The sequence below is a fragment of the Dermacentor variabilis genome, chromosome 5, assembly GCF_050947875.1.
Source record: "Dermacentor variabilis isolate Ectoservices chromosome 5, ASM5094787v1, whole genome shotgun sequence".
Lineage (NCBI taxonomy): Eukaryota > Metazoa > Arthropoda > Arachnida > Ixodida > Ixodidae > Dermacentor > Dermacentor variabilis.
In genome coordinates, this window is record NC_134572.1 from 175,910 (window position 1) to 194,426 (window position 18,517).

General features: G+C 46.7%; 1 long non-coding RNA gene across 2 annotated transcripts; it reads left to right on the forward strand.

Annotated features, from left to right (window-relative positions):
• The first annotated feature begins 1,264 nt into the window (after positions 1–1,264).
• LOC142582165 (uncharacterized) lies at positions 1,265–5,283 on the forward strand. Of its 2 annotated transcripts, none has more exons than XR_012828379.1 (2): positions 1,265–2,051; positions 2,163–5,283. It is a non-coding gene; the product is annotated as an uncharacterized LOC142582165 (long non-coding RNA). The 2 variants fall into 2 exon arrangements; XR_012828380.1 differs by having other exon boundaries at positions 1,265–1,937.
• Positions 5,284–18,517: the final 13,234 nt, after the last annotated feature.

Genomic DNA, 18,517 nt, shown 5'->3' on the forward strand with positions numbered 1-18,517 from the left:
TGGCGTGGTCAGAAGTCGTCTCTCCTTGAGAGACTGTCTCTCCTTGAGACCGTTTTCTCTCGCCAAGGCCTGAGGCCATGTCGGAGGGTACCCTAGGGTCGCTGCTGCACTGCTGTGCTGCATCCTCAACCGCGGATCTTGGCCCCTCGGAGCAAGCATCCGCGAGTGCCTTGATGCGAACGCGTACCCTGCGAAGTTCCTCCTCCAGGCGTGCCCTCTCAGCCGCCTGTTCTGCCACTCGGCTTTCGCACTCCCTCTGAGCTTTCTCGCATATTAACAGCCACCTGTCTTGCACCCACCTGTGCCAGTCTTCCCCCTGCAAACCCAATCGCTGGGCTACGGTGGCTAAGTCAGAAAGACTGATTTCCGGCTGTTTCTTGCCTACATATGAGCCTTCTGCCTCCGCGACTTTAAGCCGTAATTGTAAATTTTTTTCCTCAAGCGCAAGTTCCTGCTGTTTAGCCTCGTGCTCCGCCGCCCGCTCTTCTCGCGCACGCGCTTCCTGCTCATTCAGCCATGCCCTCAACTCCGCACCTTCTAGGCCCATGCGTTCGGCTAACGCTAACAAGTCTCTTGTGTTAGCCATAGTTCCTAACCTCTAGAAGGATCCAAACGAACGGCTTTGTCCTGTCGCGCGGACGCCAATTTGTGATGACCCACTTATGGGCAAAGGTTCGTGTTCTCAATGGTTCGGTTGGTTCTCTTAGGCGGAGCCTCCGAGAACCCAATTGAGGACAAAGCCGTTGGTTTGGACGCACACACAAAGACTTTTAATCAAACAAAAAAAGCAAAAAGTCAATAGAAAGAAACAGAAAGCATGCATAAAATAAACACTCAGGAAAACATTGCGGTAAGGAACACACTTAGGGCTTTAACGAGGGTGCTAGTCCGGGCGTGCCACGAGGGCGGGGACGCGTCGCAGTCTCGACACGGCAACGCGGCGACAAGCTGGCAGAAGGGGTGGCGCCGGTCTCACCAAAGGTTGCGGCGTAGGCTGACTGACCGGGCGCCGGGAGCGCGCCAGCTCTGGCGAGGCGAGGTAACGCTGACGGCTTTGTGGCAGGAGTGGACGGCGGCGGCGTTCTGGCCGGGCAGAGAGCTCGGGCCCGTAGCCCGACTGCTCCCCTCTCGCCCACGGGCACGGAAGCTCGAACGCCGGCCTCGGGCAGCAGGCGGCACGGCAGACGGGGTGGCGTTCTGGCCGGGCAGCTGGCGTAGAACTCGGGCCCGTAGCCCGACTGTTCTCGTCCTGCCCACTGGCGCAGAAGCTCACCGGCCTTGAGCTGGCGGCACGCTCAGTTAGACGGGCGACGCACAGGAACAGGTTGGCAGGAGGCCCCGGTCGGGTGAAGTCCTGGTGGGCTCGGGTCCGGAACCCGACGGCCCGTCTTCAACGCCCGCTCCGGTGGTTGACCTCCTCCTGCCGTAGTTTCCTGGGACTCTCCTGGCGTCTCCCCGGCGTCTCCCTGCGTGTCCTCTTGCGTGTCGCCCCCGTTCTGCCAGCGCACCACGCTTTTTGTCGTGGTCTGGCCGATTTGGCATTTACTGATTGGCTGCCCGACGCCCCGTGGTCTTTTCTCATTGGTTGCTTTTTTCCTTTTGTTGTCTTTCCTGCGCCGCGCGTTCACGTGCCGGGCGCTCTTCGGCGTCGTCGTTTTTCCTCCTTCCAGCTCGGCGCGCGTGCACTCCGCGTCGTCTGCTCTCGACCGTCCCGAGCCCCGCACCACGTCGCGCACCACACATCACAGTCATACACGTGCCGCACACACACACAGGTGTAAAGGTCCGGAGCCGACGTCAGAGGGTGGCGGTTTGAGCACAAAGCCTGCTTCGTCGAAATCCTTCACTCGCAACGGCGACGAGTCTAGAGGTTGGCGGTTTCAGCACAAAGCCTGCTTCGTCGAACGCCTTCACTCGCAACGGCGACGAGGCTAAAGGTTGGCGGCGGCGTTCCAAGATGAGGTTACCACCGCTGGCGTAACTGGCTGGCAAACTTGCACTACAGCTGGCCGTTCTTAACAGTGTATATTCATTTGTTAAATGGCTCATGGGTCAGTAAAATGCGCTTTTCACAGATCTCGCGCTTAGATTTGTAAGCGTATGTCACAGTTTTGCAGGCGTCAAGGTGTGTTCATAATATGATGGCGCTGGTTGTTTCGCAGGTTTGTCAACGGCATTTCAAGCCCGAGCGCCTACGTACAACATCAAAAAACACGGACTGCGACGGATGGACCATCGAGGTTCAAATGAAGCTCACCCGGCTTACGCCTGATGCCAATCCAACGATCTTTCCCGACTGCCCGCAATATATTTCGCATTCTCGCCAGTCGAGAGAAGACCCTGATGCAAAGCGAACACGTGTGGAGAACGAACAGCTTCAAAGGGTCTTAAAGCAGTCAGCTTTAGCGCACGAGAACGAGGAACGAGAAAAACAAGTTAACAGCCTCCAATACATCAGTTCACGCCTGCACAAGCTAGAATAGAAAAGGTTTTGGACAGCGGTACCTTGCGACAGCTGCATTATCTTTGCTCATATCAAAGTGACAACAGATGCTCCTGAGCCTTTGGTGTTAGTGACTGTGTCGTCGGATATGTCTGTGCCTGTGTTTTGGAGAGGTGCTCGTCTTACATCTGACAAGTGTTTTGAGATCCCGGATCATATCCACGATTTCCGTGCGCTTGTTCATCTCTTGGCTAATGTCGAGGACCACTGCACTAAAGGAGAACCACAAGTGGACAAAGGAGAGGCGGAGAACCACAAGTGGACAAAGGAGAGGCTGCACTGAAATTGGTGATCTCACTTCTTGATGACATTTCAAGTGGAGACCTTCTGGAGGACGAAAAGGTGGGCGCTGTGATGTTCCTCAAAGAGCAGTGTTATCTTCTCAAGAAGAGGAATAATGCTGTTCGGTACTCTGCGAAACTTTTGGTGTTGTGTAGCATTTTGTACACTATTTCACCGCATGGCTACAAGTTTTTGAGGAGCAGTGGAAAGCTAGTGTTGCTTCATAATGAAACAATCAAGCGTGTCTGTGGTGCACATGATGTTAGTCTTTTAAAGGAGCAAAATGAAGAGGGCTTCCTAAGATATATGAAAAGGACGGCAAGTCTGCTGAAAGCTCATGAAAGAAATGCAACATTAATGGTAGATGAAATACACTTGCAGCAGTTCTTTGAATGCAAGGGTGGCAGCATAACGGGCTGCTGCTAACTGCTCTGAACCTGCTAAGACAGCGCATATATTTATGGTGCAGTCTCTCTTGTCACTGTTCAAAGGTGTTGTGCACGTCTCTCCAGTGTAAAAAATTACTGTGGAGGAACTGCATGAAACTAAAAAAAGTAGTCTTGAGACTTAAGCGAACATTCATATCGTTGCAGTCATCACAGACAATTCGATTAATCGGAAAGTAATGGCTATGTTCAGTGAGGCCCAGAAGCTCGAAATTGTGTACTCCCATCCAGCTAATCCGCAACAGTCACTCTTTCATATTGTTGACTGCATTTTTTTAATGTATCAGAAACAATTGACTAAACCAAAAAAGAAATCCTGACAAATGTCTATATAACCCACATTTTCCCTGTGGAACCACAGAAAGTAAGAAAATGGAGGGTGTTTCATTCACACCACTCAGAAAGCTTCATGAGGCTGAACAAACGAATACTGTGAAAGTGGCTTTTGGGCTAGTGTATAAAGCATTAAATCCCGCAAATATTGAGAGGCAGAACGAGAAACTTGCTCTGCAAATTTTTAACTCTTTTGTTTCATCTGCTTTGAGGATAAGAGGCGAAACCGTGCATCTGACGCTTGCAGATGGTACTGCAGATTTCATTCACCTAATTGTGCAATGGTGGAGCATCGTCAACGTCAAGACTCCCCATAAGGGACACAGAGTGAGAGATGTGCGGCAAGAGCCAGTACGTGAAATCAATGGTGAGCAGCTGCAGTTCCTCGACGCATTTGTCACCTGGCTCGACGACTGGAAAAGTAGGTGCGTTGACAAAGGAGACCCACTCAGCTGTCCGGCTTTCCGCATACGCCTTGATCGAGGTGTCAATATATTGTTTGGAGGAGCTCAGTTTTACGTATGTTCCCCTTGGAAAACTTCAAACCGATCCCCTCGAAGCTCGGTTTGGAAAGTACCGGAAGCTGTGTGGATCCCATTACAATGTGTCGATCACACAGGTATTTGAAGCTGAGGCAAAGGTCCGCCTCCAGAACACACTGACCTTGCCAGGTATGCCAGCATCCACTGAAACTTGCAAAGAGACGTGTGCTGAAATGCTGATTGACAAATATAACATAAAGCTAAGAAGCTGTGACCTAAAGAAGCCCCGAGAAGATATGCCGGCATTGGTGTACATCGCTGGCTACTGTGCCTATGCTGCTTTGAAGCACCAGCCTTGCAATGACTGCTGTGATTTACTCACAATTACTGACAGAGAGCTTGAACACAGTGAGCATGTGCTAATAATATGAGCAGAGGCGGCTTGAAATTTCTACAGCCATGTGTCGTTCATGTGGTGCTGTGCACCAAGATTGTGCTAGAACATATTACAGGCAAAGAATATGAGAATGTTTCATGCAGAGAGTAATCAGAGAGCTGCACTTCTAAGTGTGATGAAGTATTTGCTCTGTGAAAGTGAAGACTTTGACACTTGTGCAACTGGTCACAGTCGAGAGTCAATGTTAAAGAACATCCTTAATCCAGCAGTAAACACTCTGCTGAAGAATTACGCAGCCTTCAAAAATGACAAGATAAACAAAGAAAAGGATGATGGGGAAAGAGAAAGGTGATTACCTGCAAGTAAAAATTATGTGTACTGTTTTCGTGAATGTGTATGCTACAATACATACAATATATGAACTGCGTGTTATGTTGTCTTGACTTCTCTGGAAATTTTAAATATTATTCAGCATTGTGAAGTTCAGCAGATTTTTCTTATTAAGCTAGTGAGGTTCATGTATGTCATATTTTATTGGTGTGAGTGTTGTGTGTTCGAATGTCATTCTGTGATAGTGGAACTCAATGCCAAATAAAATGTGTGATATGAATTGTACAGCTGCCTGTGAGACTGAACAAAGAAAGATGTTTTCCGTCGCATTGTCTTTCTAGACCCAAATTCTGTAGTGCATTTTGTTTTATGGGGGCCATTGTGAGCTTTGTTCCAAATGGCGAAGTTGACGTGGAAAGGACTTGTCTTAGTTCCTTAAATCACGCCAGTGCTAAATTTATACTGGATGCAAATAAATTCCGGAGGTATACCCTCGAACATGCTGCAGTATTGTGCTTTTTTATTTCTTTCGATGGCACCTCAAGCGGAGGCGGACGGGCTGAGTGTGGCGACGTCACAGGAGGAGTGCCGAGGCCTTCGCCTAGTCTAGGTGGTGTTGGCTGGGCGGGCTTTGTTGTAGAAATGTGGCCTCTTGCGTGGGCCGTGATGCAACGGAGGCAAGCACCAGCTGGAAGTACTACTGCAAGGAACCGTGCACGCCCCTCTGTGGCCCCTAAGACATCCATCACGCTGGCGCGCACAAATGGCGGACGCCGCAATCGGTCTGTGAAAGCCGCGACCGGTCGAGTTTTCGCGTAACATAATTATGTTGTCTCATACAGTCAAATTACAATCCGAGAGCTATCATGTATGTAAGTTGTGTGAAAGTCATAGCTTACGATTTTTTCACGTATTTTAGCTTGAAAAATTCGATTAGTTCAGTAAGTTCCTGGCGTCACATGGCGGACCTGGGTATGAGTGGTTTGAAAATATGTTTACCGAAACGGCACTGGACGATTCTGCGAAATGGGCTGCTTAACGTTATCGCGTTAAAATATAGTGTACTACGAGAATAGTCGGCAAGATGCATTTGGTCGCGTCGTCTTAGAGTGCATCACCATATTTTAAACCTCAGGCTAAAGTTAGGGCTAGAATAGCAGCTTGGGCTTATTGGTTTTCCTTCCTGGTGTTAACAGCGCAAAACGTAGATGAGACGAGAAGACGACACCACAAGCGCTGACTTTCAACAACGTTTATTTGAAGGAAATACGGCTTCTTATACCATTACCCACACATGTCGTCTTCATGTGATTGCACGTCATGTGAAACACGCACTTTTTTTTTGCACTCAAGATAGTGGTCGTGCAAAAAGGTGAGGCGTGCAGAGAGGACACAAGAGAAGAGAAGTGGACAACACGAACGCCGACTATCAACTGAAGGGAGCACTGAGGCGAAAAGAAGAAAGAAGACACAAAACTCATCTGCGCAAGCTCCGGAAAACTAGTGAAGCTAAGCAGTTCTGTAGGTAACTAGCGATACAAGCCTACAGAAAATCAAGATTATGTCTTGACAGGAGGTCAACCGCACGTTGCTTAACTGCCGAGGGCTTGAGTTGTACTGGCTGTAAATTCTTTTCTATGGCTGAAATTGCATTTTCTGAAAACATGTCATCTGGCATAATTACGAAATAACCTTCCTTGTCAGATATTACTGGTCTAAGTTTATGCTCCACGAGGTAATTAACTAACGGTTGGACAGCGTCAGACGTCTTAAAATGAGAATTTGATTGATTAATGCTTGCAATGCAATCTGAAATACAGCCTAAGCATTGTTCTTTCGGGACAAACCTGGTTACGCAGCACGATATACTTAAAATGTCAACGGGTTTTATGTTAGGCTTAAAACAGTGCTTGGGACCTAATGCAAGGGGTTTTCTATGGGTATCACTTACGATGGCGTCTCCAAGATCCAGTATGTTATTTGACGGTTAATTATTAGAATGGTGTTTCCTCTTACTTTGTTGAAGTGTCAGGAAGTTTCATCCTCCACAGGAAGCCCGCGTGTTGCTCGGCTAACCTGTTCCAAAGAAATCGAATTCCAGGGGAATGGACGTGATTACAGAACGCAGTAATAGCAAAAAAAGAGTAGGGGCTATTCTGTACATTCATTCAGTATTGCACAGGCTTAAAAAAGTTGCAAATAGATATGATGTTAGTGTTGCTTTCACTGCTCTCAATAAGCTAGGTAAGATATGCACTGCCGTGCAGAGGAAAAAGGAGCAGGTAAAAGGCAAAAAAAGAACAGATATTTGTCCTGTGAAGCACATTAAGAACAACAGTTTTACTGAGTTGTATGGCTGTGGTTTATAAAGTTCCCTTTAGCTGCGGCCAGTTCTACGTAGGACAAATGGGGCGGTGTATCAATCAGAGGCTAATGAAAGATAAAAGGTTATTAACCAGTGGATTGCCTTCTAGTCTTTCCCTACATTGCCAAGATTGTAACTGCACGCCAGAGTTAGACAAATGCGCGATATTGTACAGGCACAAGAATGAAGATACGCGTCTTATGGTAGAGGCATGGCATATGTATAATGGTGGAAGTGCGTGCATGAGTCAGCCTTCGATTACATAAGGAAGAGATTAAGTGCCTTAACGGCTATCTCTCGCCTAGACCGGCACATGTACCCGACTGACACGTGGTGATACCATTCCAGAGCTTGCGCAGATGAGTTTTGTGTCTTCTTTCTTCTTTTAGCCTCAGTGCTCCCTTCAATTGATAGTCGGCGTTCGTGTCGTCCACTTCTCTTGTGTCCTGTCTGCACGCCTCACCTTTTGGCATAATGAATCCTTAAAACTAGCTCAGCTTTCTGTCGTTATAATAGTGGTTGTACGCGCGAAAGCTCAAGTTCTTTTTTTGTCAGTAACAAGGACGCTGCTGAAAGTCGGCGCTTGTGGTGTCTTGTCGTCTCGTATACGTTTTGCGCTGTTAACACCAGGTAAAGTTAGCAGGGGCAGTCTGTATAACTACATTCAGGCGATGGTCGATGTCCGTCTGTCTACGCGTCCCGTCGACACAAAAAAATGTTTGTCTCCAGTTTCTCGCAAATGCTCTGTAGCTCCTCATTTAATGTAGGTATCTTGGAAAAAAAAATCATAGTGAAATTGGCTGCTAAGACGACTTTATGATTAAGCTGAGTTTCAATTACTTATCATAATTAGTTAGTACACAGTGACGTTGTAAAGGTAACAGATTCCAGTCTGCTGTCAATATATGGTCGTCTACGGACGGAGTATAGTTACAGAATACGACTGTGACTCATTGTTTTCTCAAAACTATCCCGAAACAAATTAGACGACAATTAGCCGCTAAGACGACTCTAACATTACGCAGAGTTTCATCTAATTTGCATAATTACATAGTTCATAGTGAAGTTGTAAATATTGTGGAATTCCCGTCTACCATGCAATGGCACTTGTACACGTCACTGCTTCATAAAAGAATAAATCACTCCACAGTCAAAAGGTGTATTCGTTGATAGTGCCCTTCAATAATAATAATAATAATATGTAATACCTATATAAGAATATCTGGATCCGGACAGGCCACCAATGGAAACTGACCCTGTCAACCTTTAATTGCCGAACTCTATGGCGTGAGGGTAGCGTAGCAGGACTCTTTGAGGAACCATCTGACATTGTTTGGGATATCATAGGGCTTAGTGAGATTAGAACTGGTGAGGCTTATACATTGCTGAATAACGGCCATGTCCTCTGCTATAAGGGGTAGGATTCCGAATCCATAAGGATATAGCGGGCAACATTGACGAATTCTACAGCATTAATGAGAGGGTAGCTGTAGTCGTAATCAAATTTAATATGAGGTATAGATTAAAGGTAGTACAAGCCTATGCTTCAACATCCAGTCACGATGATGAGGAAGTAGATCAGTTTTATGAAGATGTTGAATTAGCAATGAGAAAAATGCAAACTCGGTATAGAGTAGTAATGGGTGACTTCAATGCAAAAGTGGGGAAAAAGTAGGCGGGTGAACAGGCAATTGGCAACTACGGCATCGATTCTAGAAATGCTAGAGGAGAGATGCTGGTAGAATTCGCAGACATGAATAAACTGAGAATAATGAACACTGTTTTCAGGAAATGTAGCAACTTATTAAAGTGGACCTGGAAAAGCCCTAATGGTGAAACAAGAAATGAAATTGATTTCATAATTTCTGCCGATCCCAGCATAGTGCAGGATGTAGAAGTGATAAGTAGGGTGAAGTGCAGTGTTCGTAGGTTAGTGAGGGCTAGGATTCACCTCAATTTGAACAGAGAAAGAGTACAGTTGGTCAAGAAGAAACAAGTCAACTTAGAGGCAGTAAGTGTAAAAACAGACGAATTTAGGCTGGACTTGCAAACAGATATGCAGCCTTAGAACAGAGAGATGAAGATGACATAGTGATAACGAATGAAACCCTACCTACGCTGGCTTTAGAGGCAGCAATTGATGTAGGAGGTGAGGCACCAAGGCAACCAGTAGGCAAGCTCTCCCAAGTAACAAACGACCTAATAAAGAAATGACAAAGAATGAAAGTGTTGAACTAAAGAGATCAGATAGAATTCGCAGAGCGGTCAAAACTAATCAACAAGGCGAAAATAAGTGATATTCGAAACTATGTGAGAAAGACTGAAGAAGTCGTAAAAAATGGACACAGCCTGAAATCAGTGAGAAAGAAACTTGGCATAGGACAAACCAAGATGTATGCACTGAAAGATAAGCATGGTAATATCATCAGCAATCTCGAAGATATAGTAAAAGAAGAGGAAGAATTCTATACTGGCCTGTACGGTACACAGAGGAGCCACGATACCTCCATCCGAAGCAGTAATGAACACGTTGCAGAGACTCCTCCTATAACTAGCAATAGATATAACTAGAACTAACTAACAATATAGATTGATATAACAGATGAGCCTTGCCAGACATGAAATGGGGAAAGTCAGTAGGAGATGAAATAACAGTAGATTTAATCAAAGACAGAGGAGACACAATGCTTGGAAAACTGGCAGCTCTCTATACGAAGTGTCTATCAACTGCAAAGGTCCCAGAAAAGTGGGAGAATGCAAACATTATACTAATCCACAAAAAGGGAGACGTTAAAGAATTGAAAAATTACAGGCATTAGCTTACTCCCAGTATTATAAAAAATATTTACGAATATAATCTACAATAGAATAAGGGCAACACTGGACTTCAGTTGACCAAGGGAATAGGATGGCTTCAGGAAGGGATACTCTACAGTGGATCACATCCATGTCATTAATCAGGTTATCAAGAAATCCGCAGAGTACAATAAGCCTCTCTATATGGCTTTAATAGATTACGAAAAGGCATTTGATACAGTAGAGATACCAGCAGTCATAGTGGCACTACATAATCAAAGAGTGCAGAACGCTTACATAAATACCTTGGAAAATATCTACAGAGGTTCTACAGCTACCTTAATTCTATACAATTCTATAAATTCTATAGTTCTATACAATTCTATAAAGAAAGGGGTCAGACAGGGAGACACAATCTCTCCAATGCTATTCACTACGTGCTTGGAAGAAGTGTTCCAGCTATTAAACCGGAAAGGCTTAGGAGCAAGGATCGACGGCGAATATCTCGACAACCTTCGGTTTGCCAATGACATTGTTCTATTCGGCAACAATACGGATGAATTACAGCAAATGTTTGAGGACCAGAAGGAGTGTAAGAGTCGGGTTGAAGATTAATATGCAGAAGACAAAGATTATGACGAATAGCCAGGCAAGGGAACGAGAGTTCAAGATCGCCAGTCAGCCTCTAGAGTCTGTGGAGGAGTATGTTTACCTAGGTCAATTAATCACAGGCAACCTCAGTTATGATAAGGAAATTCATAGAAGAATAAAAAATGGTTTGGATCACATATGGCAGACATTGTCAGCTCCTGAGTGGAAGCTTACCATTATCATTGAAAAGGAAGGTGTACAATCAGTGCATTTTACCAGTGCTGACATATGGGGCAGAGACTTGGAAAGTGACAAAGAAGCTTGAGAACAAGTTAAGGACCGTGCAAAGAGCGATGAAAGGAAGATTGCTAGGGATAACGTTAAGAGACAGAGAGAGAGTGGTTTGGATCAGAGAGCAAACGGGTATAGACGATATTCTAATTGACATCAAAAGAAAAAAATGGAGCTGGGCAGGTCATGTAATGTGCTGGCTAGATAACTGTTGGACCATTAAGGTTACAGAATGGGTACCAAGAGAAGGGAAACGCAGTTGAGGACAGCAGAAGACTAGGTGGAGCGATGAAATTAGGAAATTCACGGCCGCTAGTCAGAATCGGTTGGCGCAGGACAGGGGTAATTGGCGATCGCAGGGAGAAGTCTTCGTCCTGCAGTGGACATAAAACAAGCTTATGATGATGATGATGAATACCTACCTACATATACATATATATGTATATGCGTCGATTGAAAACACACCACAGCTTCGCCGCTCGTACTTCATGACAGAGTGGAAGGGCTGTATTTCTTTAAATGAAAATAAACGAAACAGATGTAGTCACATTGCAATGATGACACCTACTCGTTTTCATTTCAAAAGGCCCGTTCAATTACCTGCACTGCGTCGGCGTAGACGCTGTGTTCCTTCTAGAAAGCGTGACACTAAGGAAAGCTCCCGTGTTTCACAATCGGGAGAATACGCACTAGGAAACAACTCTTAATTGCTCTATTGTGTGTTGTCATATCTTTGAACTGGCAACGCTCATAGTGTGCGTGATGGAGTGGCCGCTGCCTTTGGTTTTTTCCCATTGTATTACTTTTGTTTGTTTTGTGTATATTTGTGTGCATGCGCGCGTACGTATTCGACAAGCAGTACACTCACGTGAAGTTTTCTACTAATTGCGCAACAACTTTTCGACTGCTGATGATCGACGAGCAACAAGCATAGCCTCTGTTATTGGTAGTTGAAGCAGCAATATTACTTATTCTAGATTTGGAGGTGACAACTAACAATACCTTGATTTGGGTGAGTTGGTTCATCTTGACAGTTTTCATAAAAAAGTGCTGAAGACGAAGTTGAAGGAACACATACGACAGGACTGGCACCAGTCCTGTCGTTTGTGTTCCTTCGGGTTCGTCTTTAGAGCTTTTTTATGAAAACTGACTGAAGTAGTGACGGCCGCTGCTCTTGCGATTTCAGCTTGTGTGCTTCGCGTTGCCCTGATAAGCTTTTTAGCGGCGGTTGTGACCTTGCTTTTGAATTCCTTCTTCATTTCTGTTGTCCCAGGTTGTTTATGCAATATTGTATCTGTACATGTGTGTTTGCACACGAGATTAGGTGCTCTGCAATCTGTTAAACTGATTTTCTACTGCTCTCTTAAATAATTACCCATAATATTTTGAATATATCTGAGTGCTGTATGAACGGTTGACAAGGTTGTTAAGACCTCTGTCAGGCTTTTTCCCTCGGATGCCCAACCTTCTATCAATTTGTCATGGAAATAACAAAATGAAATGAAATTTGCAGCGAGACTTGAGAAAATCTATTGCCCTTAATGGTGTACTGGGCGTCCGTATCCTGTGACACTTGCGATTTAGCATTTAGTTGATTTTCATGGTACAATGTAGGCATTTAACACGTCAGTGGAGAAAGGCTGCGATTATCAGCAATTCCTTTGGTATGCTTGCTGGCTTGAAATAAGAATACAGCCTATGATGTAAGGGAAAGTGATTACACGTAGGACTCGGCATTCTGCTGCAGCTAGCTCGTATGTACGGCAAGTCAGAAAGCGAAATGCAAATCTTAATATTCTATGAGGCTCTCATGAGCTTCATAATGCGACGAAGTTGCACGACGGTTTTAAAGGCAAAGTGCAACGAAATTTTCGACCGCGTAAAAAGCCCAGTTTCAGATAATTTAGACATGCAGTAGGCTCTGCGCATAATTTTACGCTTGAAATACAGATCAGTGCGTCACAAAGAGAGAGCAAAAATCGAAGTTTCTCATAGTGAAACCGGAAAAAAAAAAACACTGGTATTATCGCCCAGCAGAAGTGGCGTACAGTGAAGAATGTGGAGAACGTGCTGTCTGCTTTCCTTGCTTGTATTCTGTTCCGGTGTATCAGCGAACAAGTCCCGCATGCCTGCTAGCCACAGAGAATGTGAAGTATTTTCCGAGTCCAGCCGGTTTTCTCTATCTGGTTGTCGACGTTCAACAGCAGGGCCTCGATGTGTTCTGCTTCCGCTCGAAGAAGAGCGCATTGAGGCGGACGCGATGCACGCTTGGTGCAGTTACACTACATCACCGAAAATTGGGTGCTCTCCAGTCTAAGTGTGGCTGGCGCGGGAATATAACATGTCCTATCGCACGCCGGAGCAGCTGGGAACAGGGTGCACATCGGCTTTCTTGTAACAGCTCAAATAATGAGCGCAGCCGGGAGAACGCACGCTGAGAGAGACGCCCGTCAACTAGCGAATGATGTGCAAGCAATGTGCCTGGCTGCCTAGGCGCAACCAAGAGATCAACAGTCGCATACGTAACAATATTCACTATATCCGCATGGCTACCGCTCTGCCGCCAGGCGCATGTGTCGTCTGCATAGGCGCTATTTGATAGCTGCTAGTAACATAATTAGGCAGTTACCAGCCCTGCGGCTTCGCCAAGATTACTTTGAGAGTACACGCTAGGCATTTACAGTCAATTTAGCCCAAGTGAAATTTCGTTACAGTTGACCTTTAAAGGGCCACTCACCAGGTGTGGCCATTATGAGATGACAAGCACAGAGCACCCACTGCATGATAACAATCGTGTCTGCGAAGTATTACATCGCTAAGCGCCGCGGAAAGATCTGAAATTTCAAACCGAACGCTGTTTTTCTTTCTCCTTGCGGCCGTAGCGCACCAAGCTGGAGGGTGACGTACTCGCATCCCTGCGTCTACCCACTCGAGTCCGCAGTGTGACATTGCTCGTGGTGACACGCGACTTCGAGAATTACTCAAGGTATCATCTGTTATTTGTGTGATTTGTTGCTTGAATTGACAAACTGAAGTTTACAGAAATAATAAAACACACAAACGGAATATCTGCTTGTTTGTTGCTTTACTTTGCACCGAAGCACGAGAGATGTACTTCTGCTTCGTCTGCTTGTTCCCACGGTCGTGCAGTCACGAGCACAGGTACCGAAACTACGCCATTTGCTACTGTGTTGCAGCGCGTGATCATGCTCTGCGTTCTGCCTCAGTATTTGTGTAGCACTGAATTATACCACTAGTCATGTGTCCTTGTACACAGCGCGCACAGCGTGCGCTGTGCGAACGAAACAACAGCTCGCGCGCGACGCTGTCAGCGAAAGTGCGAAGCGCCTAAAAAAAAAGTGAGGATAGAAAATAAATGAAGGCGGGGGCCCGTGATGTATGTGTCACGCGATTCTCGAGGTCCGGTATGGGAGAATGCAGGGAAGGAATTTTGCTTGCGGAGGCTAGACTGGGCGAGTGGAGAGAGTGTCTTGCTTGGCAGTGGAGCTTGCCTTTTGAAATCATGAGTTCGTGGCACTGAAATATTTCTATCTCAGCTATTAATGAGCGGATTTGAAAAATTTTTGTGGCAGAACGCTCTCTAGAGGACATGTAACAACTTGCCGTGTATCACTAAAATTTCCTCTGGGGCTTAGTGAGGGGCCCTTTAAGTGCTTCCAAGATGGCGGCATTTTGTCATGTCCGTCATGATTTCGGAGGCTGTGTTTTTAAATAAACCTACTGTGGTGTCAACGTTTGTCTTCTGGTAAGTGCAATGCAGCTTTAATATCTGAAATCCACCAAGTGGAAAAGTGTGGTTCATTTTGCTTTCTTTTATACTCAGAGCAACATTGGCAGCAGTGATCAAAAAAGTAAACTAAAAAAACATAGCCGCCCCTTCCAGTCTGTAAAGATGGTTAAACAGCGAAGCTGTGTTAGTTAAACCAAGTGTGACACCATGCAAGTCAAACTCTGCAAGCATTTCATATCATAAATCTTTTGTTTCACCGCTTTTTCACCCCATTTTAACTTTTGCATGCTTCGCGTGACGAGCATGCTTTAGGAGTGCTTTTTTTTCATTTCTCCCAGTGTTTTTATTTTTCTTTTTCTTGCGAGTGAGGTTTGTGTCTGTGTTTAGCATCGGTTTTTTTTCGCGTGCTAGTTACTCTGCCCCATGGCTTTGCCATAGTTGTAGCTCGGATGGAATGTGAGGAACCACTAATCCAAACCTCCATAAATTGGGCGCAAAGTCAATCACTGGAAAAGCAGGCGCTGCAACAGTTTTGATGATTGCTTGGATTGGTTTGACTATTGACGTCTTTGTGTTTCTTAATGAGGTTATACATTCGTTTGGCTGCAACGGAGAGAATGATGTCAGCGACTGTATGCCCACAGTCCAACGTTGTCGCCTGCGTTGGATGCCTCGAGTTTGCTCGGGGGCGTGGTTAACAGTATCCGCCCGGCATTGCTGCTTGCGATTCTTCAAAATTAGATCTGTCCTTTACGCAAGCCAGTTAATGGCTCATACCCCCTGTGGTATCCGTAACTTCTGGTTTCAGTTTTGGGTCTTTACATCAGGGTGCCACTCAGCGCCAAACGCTGTAAGTTGCCTCCTCAGAAATAAACATTCTTTCTTTGTCTGGTCCCCGACGGAAGCAGTCCGGCTCTTTCGTGCGGCGCTGCGTGCCCCGGCCGTTTAGGCCTCATGCCGTAACCCTTTCGTCCGGCTGCCCCGTCAAAGCTACAACAAACTGGTGACGAGGTAAACCATTACTCTGCTTCCTACGTGCCCTTGCCGTACTTCTGCTCCTCCTCCTGCTTCCGGCATGCAAGACGCCGCAACTACGTCTCCTCCGCCTTTGTTTTCGGTGCCCAGCATGGCGTTCGTACCCCCCATGCCGCCTTTCCTGGTGCTACCCGGTACTCCTGCAGTACTGTGGCTCACATGGAAACGGTACTTTTGCACGTTTCTCGAGGCAACCGGAGGCGAGGCACCACAAGACGAGAAGAAGAAAGCCATCTTACTGAGCAACTTAGGCTTCGAGGGACAGCATCTCTACTACGACCTCGCGTCGCAGACAGACCAGACGGCTACTACGTTCGAAGACGTTCTCCGCATCTTCGACCAGCACTACGAAGAATGCACCAATCCCCTGGTGCACCGCATTATCTTCCGGGACAGGAAGCAACTACCTGGAGAAACCTTTCAGGACTTCGTCACCGCGCTACAAAGGCTAGCGCCTGCTTGTGCGTTCGGCGTTTGGCATGACGAGTCCCTTCGCGACCAAATCCTCCAAGGCGTCGCATCAACAATACGAGAAAGGTTACTCTACAAAGGAGCGTCCCTCAGGCTCAAGAAGGCCCAGGAAATCGGACGAACCTTACAGCAAGTTCACAAAGAACTTCAAGTCTTTAACAGCTCGTCTGTTCAGCGCGTCTCGACGCAACGCCAAGATGGCGTCGACAGCCATCACCTTCCTCGCCCGGGCGTGCAAGATGGCGGTTCCCGCCACCCTTCTCCCTCGACCCGGCGGCTTCAAAATGGCGCTCGGTGGCATGGCGGAAAGTCGCAACCTGGGGAGGCCGGCCAACATGGCGCGCGGCCCGAACTCCGCGAAGCCAGCCGAGACATTGCAGGCCATTGCTACCGATGTGGTTCACCTCACCACATCGCATCTGATCCAGGCTGTCCAGCCAAGCACGTTTCCTGCCGTGCGTGCGGAAAAGTAGGGCATTTCGCTTCGGTTTGCCGTTCGAGGAACCGAAAGCATCAACAGTCCCCTGCTCGTACGCAGCTTGATTTCGCTACATGCCAACAGGCGTCAGGACTTCCAGCTGACGCAAGCGTTCAGTTTCCGTCTCTCCCGCACAACGCTCCCTCGGAGTTCACCCAGCCGTACTCAGGACAATCGGGACTTGTAAAGGACTTCATCCACGACGTTCATTTTCGAGCTTCAATGCAACCAGTCTCGGCGAAACTGCGTCCTCAACCTCGGGTTCTCCGTGAGCAAGCCTGCACTGCAAACGGTATTTTGCCCCTGGAAAACAAAGTTCAGTCAGTTGTTGAGGCACCGCAGCCAACTGACAAGAAGTCGCTGCATTCATTTCTTGGTGTCACGCGATACTACGCTAAACTGATCCCGCAGTACGCTGAATTGGTAGAGCCGCTTAAGAAACCGTTTGTCTGGGATCCGTTTGTCTTAGGAAAACCGTTTGTCTGGGATCAGGATACCGAGTATAGCTTCCAGACTATTTAGGAGGTAATTGCATACGAATTCGGCTCTTACGCCAAAAGTGTTAAGACGTACGTGGACCGTCGTTGTGCATCAAGATGCCCTCAATTTCGTCCAGGAGATCTTGTCCGAGTAAGCAACTCAAGAAAGTCCGATCCTAAATACTCTGGACCATTTAAGATTTACCGTAGGGTAGGTCGCAATACTTTCACACTTGAAAATGGCAAACGATGGAATGCATCCAAACTTGTGAAATGCCCTGCACTACAGGATTTTCTTGGAAAATTAACTGAAAAGAGTCACTCCAGTGACTACCCTTCCCTTGATGATTGTCTCCCACCTTTTCTTCCAGTTATTACTGGTATAGGGGATACATTACGTTTCTTGTAGCGTAATCGTGCAGTAGGCACATCATTACTACGGTGCTGACCGCCATACGAATTTGTCTTTCATGCCAAAAAAGTTTTTAACATTAAAAGTCCTTAGCATTCTTACGGGGGGACTATGGAGTGTAAAGTGCTTTTACGCACAATGCCCAATCCACGACAGCCACAGAGACTGTCTCGAGTCAGGCTCAGGGCGAATGAGCCGCCCATCAGCGCTGTCCCAGGGGGCACACAGATGTTTGTTACTGTCTACTTTTGTACTTTGTGAATTTTTTTGTGTTATTGTGTGTGTGCAAGGCTGCATCTCATCATCTTCCCAAGACGGGTACTGGAACTGCAGAACTGGAATGCAATAACTCATATTCAGTGTTCATGTGCGTTTTTTTTTTTTTTAATGGGGAAGCCAGAGATATCATATTCTATTGTGTACAGATGTCATCACTAATCATGTGTGTTACAGTGCTAACATGTGTTCTATGACTCGTGACTTTCTTTGCGAGGAGAGCGAGTAGAGCATTTTTCCTTTCAAGGGAGAGGTGATGTGGTATCCGTAACTTCTGGTTTCGGTTTTGGGTCTTTACATCAGGGCGCCACTCAGCGCCAAACGCTGTAAGTTGCCTCCTCAGAAATAAACATTCTTTCTTTGTCTGGTCCCCGACGGAAGCAGTCCGGCCATAGAGAAAGAAAAAAAAGTGTCCGGCTCTTTCTTGCAGCGCTGCGCGCCCCGGCCGTTTAGGCCTCATGCCGTAACCCTTTCGTCCGGCCGCCCCGTCGAAGCTACAACCACCCCATAAGTGCGGCCTCCCCATTACGACGACAGAAAAGTGAAATTCTATGCTGGAATGATGAGCGGCAATGGAGCCAGCTGTGGAAGACAACGAACGTGGGAGCAGGGGCACATGCGTGTATGGGCGGCAGCAAGCCAGCTGTAGAAGACGACGACGACGATCGAGCCATGGCTGAAAATGATAGTCTTAGCGATGATAGGTTTGGAAAGGACGTGTTGCAACTATTACAGATGCCCGACGGCGTCGGAGTAACTGAGCGCCTGTTAGAGATCGGGCAATAGTGTGCACGTGGAC